The following is an 8007-nucleotide window of genomic DNA, read 5'->3' on the forward strand; positions in this document are numbered from 1 at the left end:
AGATGCTTACTCTAGGCCCTTTACAGAAAGTTTGTCAGCTCCTGCTTTATTGTAATCATGCAAGAACTGATTTGCTCAGGCAGCAGATTATTCTGTGTGCTGGGGTAGAAACGTCCAGCTTCATGAGCCCTCCAGGGCAATGGAGTGAATGAAAAATCAATGCATGGAATCATTCTGAGGGGCGGGGCCTGAGGCCCAGAAAAGAAAGCAGGTTCAGTGGAGAAGTGATCTGGGGGCCTCTGGGAGGAGGTGATGCTGAGCTGACAGTGGGTGCAGTGAAAGGTCAGGGGTGGTGAGCGCTCCAGGCAGAGGCAGCAAGGACGGGGTGTGAGGACCTTGCTGCAGAAACAGAAATCCCACAGCGTGGGGTGCCAGAGAACCAGTGTAGGGGGACAGACTCAGATCATAGAGCCTGAGGACCAGTCAGCACAACCTGGGCTATGGAAGAAGAAAGAGTCAGTGAACTTGAAGACATGTCAGTAGAAAGCATCCAATCTGAAGAAGAGAGACAAAGAGATAAGAAAACAAAGAGGGTTTTTGAGACCATATCAGAAAGGCTAACATGCAAGTAATTTCAACCCCAGAAGGAGAAAAGAATGACACTGAAGCCCAAGGATATTTTGAAGAAATAAGGGACAAAACCCCCAAATCTGATTAGGAAAATTCCAATTTACAGATCCAAGAATCACACACCACACCTAAATCCCACTCTGTGAGGAGCAATGTAAAGACCACAGATTGCAGAGTGAGACCGAGCAGCTTCAGTGCATTACAGGACCTTCCAGGTCTTCCTGACTGGATGTCTGTGTTGCCGGCCCCTTGAATGGTGGCAGGGTTGATAACTGATTGGTTATGAGACAGTCCATGTAAAATGCTTAGTTCAGCCCTGGCATGAACTGGAACCTGGTTGTTATGATTATGACAATAACGTGGCCACAGCCCCCAGTGAGGAGCCCCACCCCAAGGGAGAACCTTCTGGATCACAAATCAAATGGAGGTACTGGTGCAACAAGTGTGATTGTGCTCATGTGGACAGAGGACAGGGTGGTTAAATTGGGGGAAGACCTTGAAAATCACCACGTGGGGGCCCAGTCCTGGCCTGATGGCCCTTCCCCATCCAACCCAGGCTCTGATTTCAGAAATCCCAGGGCGACTGGGTCACTGTCAGCCTCCAGCTGAGGGAGCTTCCCGAACTGAGTCACAGCAGCTGGAGGCTCCAGGAAGAGACCCTCGTGGGGGAGGAGGAGGAAAAACAGCAGGTGGCCATAAAGAAGACACCCGGTGCCTCATTGCCAGGACGCCACAGCCTGGGTATAAGGGACACCCTGGGGAGGGAGCCTCCAGACCAGCCCTGTCCTCTGTCTCGACCCCACCCAGCCCCAAACCACCATTTGTGACACCAGCTGCCCTGCAAGCTGCCAGTCAGCCTGCTGTGTGCCCAGCTCCTGCCAGGAGATTTGCTGTGTGCCCAGCTCCTGCCAGCCAGCCTGCCCTGCTGTCTGTTGCCCTGCTTTGGGCTGTGGGAGCCCCTGTGGTGCCTCCCGCATGGCTCTGCTGTGCCGGCCGACCTGCTGTGCACCCAGCCCCTGCCAGGACGTTTGCTGTGTGCCCAGCCCCTGCCAGGCATCCTGCTGTGTGCCTTTGAGCTGCAAGCCTGTCCTGTATGTCCCTGTGCATGGCAAGCACGTCGTGTATGTGGTCCCCTTCTGCCAGCCTTCTGGGTGCTGCCAGCCCTCCTGCCCTGCTGTGGTCTGCAGACCGGACCCCTGCAGCGTCCCTTCCTGCTTCTGAGCCCATGACCTGCAGGACCCCTCCCCTATGTGTGGGGTCAGAAGCAGCGGGCTCTCTGACCTCCCACAAGGCAGCCCAAACATCGTCCTCCTCACACCTCCCAGACCCGATTAGATTGTGTGACAGCAAGGCCGCCTGGTCCCAACCAGCTAGGCTGAGGGACTCACCCATCAGTGTCCCCGGGCCCCTGCCCAGGTCATCCCCATGGTGCCCACACTGGCTGGTCCAGGCTCTGATGCCTCCAGCATCACAGGTCTAATAAACATCAAAGTGCGATGTTCACCGAGTCATCCAGGTTGGGCTCAACCAGGATTGTGCTTGATTAGTTTGTCTTCTACACCCACACCTGGGGGGAATGTGGGGTGGCTGGACATTGGGTTGGAGCCATCCCAGAGGGCAGATGGGCCATCTGTGGAATTAGGGAGGCAGCCAGGACCGCGCCCCTGCTGGCACACCACATGGGGAGGGGTGTTCGGCTCCATGTTCTGGAACAGCGCTGAGAAGGAAGGAAGGTTCCCAGAGGTCTCAGTGATTATACGGCCGCAGTAGCTCCCTGGTTTAGGGTGAGGAGAAGGTGCTGGGCGGTTGAAGGCCACAGCACCCCCCTTGGTGGCCCACCGGAGAGTGGACACTGGGCCTCTTGGATGCACTGGTGTTTTGTGTCACACCGACAGAGTTCACCAGTGAAGCTGTCCAGGCCTTTTTTTGGTGGAATTTTTTTTTTTAATATTCAATTTTGAAATAACTACAGATTTCCATGAAGTTGCCAGAAAGAAAGTACAGGGAGTTCCTGTATACTTTGACCCAGTTTCCCTCAATGATAGCGTCTTGGATAACAAGCACAGGGCGCGACCGGGAAGTTAACAGTCCACAGATCTCATCCAGAGCGCATCGATTTTATGTGTGTGGGTAGCTCCATGCAGCATCTTCATGTTTGTTGTTCACACAAACACCACCACAGTGAGAGGCAGGATTGTACCATCACCACAAGGCTCCTTCCTCTACCCCATTACAGCCACACCCACCCACACTCGCATCCCTAACCCTTGGCTGCCACTTATCTCTTCTGTATCTCTACTCTTTTGTTAAATTGAGAATGTTATTAAAGGGTATCATTTACTGTTGTTATTTAGTCGCTAAGTCATGTGCAGCTCTTTGTCACCCCACGGACTGCAGCATGCCAGGCTCCTCTGTCCTCTACTATCTCCCGGAGTTTGCTCAAATTCATATGCATTGAGTCAGTGATGCTACCTAACCATCTCATCCTTTGCCACCACCTTCTCTTCTTGCTGTCAGTTTTCCCAGCATCAAGGTCTTTTCCAGTAAGTCAGCTCTTCGCATCAGGTGGCCAAAGTATTGGAGTTTCAGCTTCAACATCAGTCCTTCCAATGAATATTCAGGACTAATTTCCTTTAGGACTGACTGGTTTGGTTTCTTTGCTGTCCAAGGGACTCTCAAGAGTCTTCTCCAAAACCACAATTCAAAAGCATCAATTCTTTGGCATTCTGCCTTCTGTATGGTTCAGTTCTCACGTAGTACTTGACTACTGGGAAGATCATAGCTATATGGACCTTTATAGGCAAAGTGATGTCTCTGCTTTTTAATATACTGTCTAGGTTTGTCATAGCTTTTCTCCCAAGGACCAAGTGTCTTTTAATTTTGTGTCTGCGGTCACTGTCCACAGTGATTTTGGAGCCCAAGAAAGTAAAATCTGTCACTGCTTCTACTTTTCCCCTATTTGCATGGAAGTGACAGGACCGAATGCCATGATCTTAGTTTTTTGAATGTTGACTTTTAAGCCAGCTTTTTCACTCTCCTTTTTCACCTTCATCAAGAGGCTCTTTAGTTCCTCTTCACTTTCTGCAATTAGACTGGTATTGTATGCATATCTGAGGTTGTTGATATTTCTCCTGGCAATCTTGATTCCAGCTTGTGATTCATCCAGCCAGGCATTTCACATGATGTACTCTGCATGTAAGTTAAATAAGCAGGGTGACAATATACAGCCTTGTATTTCTTGCCCAATTTTGAACCAGTCAGGTGTTCCATGTTGGGTTCTAACTTTTACTTCTTAACCTGCATACAGGTTTCTCAGGAGGCAGGTAAGGTGGTCTGGTCATCTCTAAGAATTTTCCAGTTTGTTGTGAACTACACAATCAAAGGCTTTAGCATAGTCAGTGAAGCAGAAGTAGATGTTTTTCTGGAATTTCCTTGCTTTCTCTATGATCCAATGAATGTTAGAAATTTGGTCTCTGGTTCCTCTTCCTTTCCTAAATCTACCTTGTACATCTGGAAGTTCTTGTTCAAGTACCGCTGAAGCCTAGCTTGGATTTTAAGCATAACCTTACTAGCATGTGAAATGAGTGCAATTGTACAGTAGTTTGAACATTTTTTGGCATCCTAAAATATATCAGTTTTTGAGACTGACTTTATTCACTCCACACAACTCCCTTGAGATCCACTCAGGCTGTGGTGTCAATAATTTGCTCCTTTTTACTGCAGAGTAAGACTCCAAGGTGTATATTTTTCTCAGTTTGTTAACCATTCACCTATCAATGGGCAGGTGGGTTATGGAAAGGTTTTTAACTATGAATCCAATTTCTCTGATTGATATAGGGCTATTCAGTTTATATATTTCTTCCTGAGTGATTTTTGATGGTTTGTGTCTTCTAAGGAATTAATCCGCTTCACTTAGTTTGTCAAATTTGTGGGCATAAAGTGACTCATAATGTTCCCTTATTATACTTCCAATGTCTGTAGGAGCTCTGGTGATGTCACATCTCTCATTCTGTTTCCTTACTACACTTCCAATGTCTGTAGGAGCTCTAGTGATGTCACATCTCTCATTCTTGATATTAGTGATTAGGATCTTCTCTGTTTGGCTTGCTAGTCAGTATAGATAAAGATTATTCAATTTTATCCATTTTCACAAGGAAAAAGCTTTTGGCTTATTTGATTTTCTCTTTTATTTTTCTGTTTTCCATTCCATTGATTTTCTACTCTGATCTTTGGTTTTGTTTTTCTCTTCTGAATTTAATTTGCCTTCTAGTTTCTTAAGGTGGAAGCTGAGGTCATTTATTTGAGAGTTTTCTTCTTCTCTAACAAGGACATTCAGTGCTACAAATGTCCCACTCTGCATCACTTTAGCAACATCCCACGAATTTTGATATGTTGTATTTTCACTTTTATACACATCAAAATATTTCCTGATTTCCTTTTTTCTTCATTTCCTGATTTATGTTTTATTTAGAAGTCTATTTCATTTCTAAGTAGTTGGGGATTTTACAAGATCTTTCTGTCCCTGGGTTTCTAATTTAATCCCAATGTGGTCAGAAAATACCTGTTTTGTGATTCAAATCTTTTCAGATTTACAGAGACTGGCTTTATAGCCCCCATATGGTCTATCTTAACAAATGTGAATTTTCTTGATACATGTTTTGCTTTGATTGAAAATGAAAGGTTTTTGTCTGGGGGTGGAGTGTTTTTTCAGTGTCAAATAGTTCACTGGTTAATACGTTCATGTTCAGTCACTAAGTCATGTCTGACTCCCTGCAATCCCATGGACTGTAGACCACCAGTCTCCTCTGTCCATGGGATTTCCCAGGCAAGAATATTGGAGTGTTTTGCCATTTCTTTCTCCAGGGGATCTTCCTGACCCAGGGATTGAACCCATGTCTACCTGTGTCTCCTGCATTGCAGGCAGATTCTTCACCACTGAGCCACTCAATAGTCTATATCCTTCCTGACCTTCTGTCTCCATGTTTTATAAGTTATTGAGAGAGGATTATTGAAATCTCAAGCTGTAAGAGTAGATTTGTCTGTTTCTCATTGTGGGTCAATCAGTATTTGCTTCATACATTTTGAAGGTCTACTATTAGGTGCATCAATATTTAGGATTGAGTGACTATTTTATCTTTATGAAAGGATCCACTCCATCCCTGGCAATAGTCTTTGATCTGGAAATTATACTTTATGGTATTGATAAAACTGCCCCAGCTTTTTTTTGATTCTCCAGTACTCTTGCACAGAAAATCCCACGGACGGAGGAGCCTGGTAGGCTGCAATCCATGGGGTCTCTAGGAGTTGGATATGACTGAGCGACTTCACTGTCACTTTTCACTTTCATGCATTGGAGAAGGAAATGGCAACCCATTCCAGTGTTCTTGCCTGGAGAATCCCAGGGATGGGGGAGCCTGGTGGGCTGCCATCTATGGGGTCGCAAAGAGTTGGACATGACTGAAGCGACTTAGCAGCAGCAGCAGCAACATGATATACCTCTTTCTAACTTTTTACTTTTAACCCATTTTCGTTTTGTATTTAAAGTGCATTTCTCATAGTCAGCATAAAGTTAGGTCAACCTCAGTCAACCAGTCTCCATCTTAATTGGAGCATGCAGACAACCTATGTTTAGTGTGATAATGCTATTTGTCCCATACTCTTCCTCCCCTTTTCCTCATTTTATGCTTTATTTTTGGATTAATTGATTCTGTTTATTATTTCATATTATTTCCTTTGTTGGCTTATTAGCACAAGTCTTTCTTTTGTATCTTATTGCACTAAGATCTTTCCAGGAGCCAGGAAAAGGTGATATCCACAAGAAATGAGTAGATGAATTCATTATGGATTTAGACTGAGATACATGCAAATTGAGGTGAAAATTTTGCCAAAATTCCTCAGAATAGATTGAAGTACTTTAAAGGCAAACAGAGATTGGTGTGGGGCTTCAGTGGTGACTCAGTGGTAAAGACTTCATCTGCAATGCAGGAGACACAGAAGACACGGGTTCGATCCCTGGGTCACAAACATCCCCTGAAGGGAGGGCATGGCAACCTGCTCCAGTATTCTTGCCTGGAGAATCCCATGGACAGAGGAGCCTGGCAGGCCACAGTCTATGGGGTTGCAAAGAGTTGGACATGACTGAAGTGACTGAGCACACATGCATGCTGAGGGTGTGAATTTTTCATGTAAGGTGCAGCTCTGGTGCTGGGCCATAGCTTAATCACTCATTCCTCCATCCCTCCCTCCCCCTCCTCTTGTCTCCCTCCCTCCCTCCCCTCTTTCTGCACTGAAATGAGGCTGCAGGAGTCATTTTGGGTTCTCCAAGAAGCCAATGCCATCATGTGATAGACTCACTAGAAGTTTATTTTGGGGGAAGAGTAAGAGGGGGAGTGGAATGGGGAAGGGCTTTAACATGCCCAGGTTGACCAGACTCCCCTGCATGGGGAGCAGGAAGGAAGGAGGGCCTGGTGGGCACCACCTTGGCCCTCCACACAGCTCTGAGAATGCCTCAGCAGGTGGTTGTATAGTTGGAGCACGAGGCTTCTGTCCTGCTGTCCCAATCGTGTGCTGGGAGCAGCCTGGCATGGATGCTGGGGTCAAAGCAACAGTGGCAGATGGGACCCCATGGTGGGTTCTTGTGAGGGGATCTGCGTGGAGCCTTCAGGATGGACACAGTGCGCCTTTGATAAGCAGCATTCAGAGCTGAGGAAACACTATTCACTGTCCTCGGGACCTCACCGGGGAGGACGCAAGTGCCATAGTGTTTCCTCAGCTCTGAATGCGGCTGGGTTGCAGAGCGGCAGGCCTCCAAGGCCTCGTGATTGTCCTCGGGGTGTGCAGCCACCCCTCGGCTTTGTGGGGGAGGCCTGAACAGCGCAACCTCGGCCTGAAGCACAGGGTGGCTGCGCCCTGTCTTGCCAGGTCCCGACTCCGGGGCCTTCCTGGTTCTCTTCTCCCAGGAAGGGTCATGGGAGGTTCTGTTTGGAGTTCTGAGGGCGGTGTGTGCCCCTCCCCAGAGCCCCTGCCACCACCACACTCACATCAGGAGAGGACATGGGATGAGGAAGCATGTAGAGTGAAGAAGCCGAGTTTATCAGGCTAGGCTGGCAGGTCCTGCGGAGGAGAGTCTGGGAGCCGGGGGGTGCGGGGGGGGGGGGGGGGGGAGGGTCGGCCTGGAGGAGGGGCGGGGCCCGAGAGAACTGGACCCGCTGTGATGACTCAGCCTGGGTTTAGGCTCTAGGATGACCTTGGCAGCAACTGCTGAGAAGACCCTGGAGGATGAGGAGTCCCTGTCATTCCTGGTGACACAGAGGAGACGGCCTGTGGGTGTCCTTTCTGGGGTTAAAGTCCTGGGGGAGGTTAAGGGCTGATAGCTCTGAGCTGAGCCTCTCTGTTGAGGGACCCTGGAGCCTGGCTGGCCCTGAGGGGCCAAGTCAG

At 48.1% G+C, this 8007-nt stretch overlaps 1 protein-coding gene across 1 annotated transcript in view; it reads right to left on the minus strand.

Moving 5' to 3' along the window:
* LOC104985007 (keratin-associated protein 10-8-like) overlaps positions 1–8007 on the minus strand; it is an 11139-nt gene that overhangs the window by 1986 nt on the left and 1146 nt on the right. The window lies entirely within an intron of this gene.

The sequence above is a fragment of the Bison bison genome, unplaced genomic scaffold (assembly GCF_000754665.1).
Source record: "Bison bison bison isolate TAMUID 2011002044 unplaced genomic scaffold, Bison_UMD1.0 scf7180017864037, whole genome shotgun sequence".
NCBI lineage: Eukaryota > Metazoa > Chordata > Mammalia > Artiodactyla > Bovidae > Bison > Bison bison.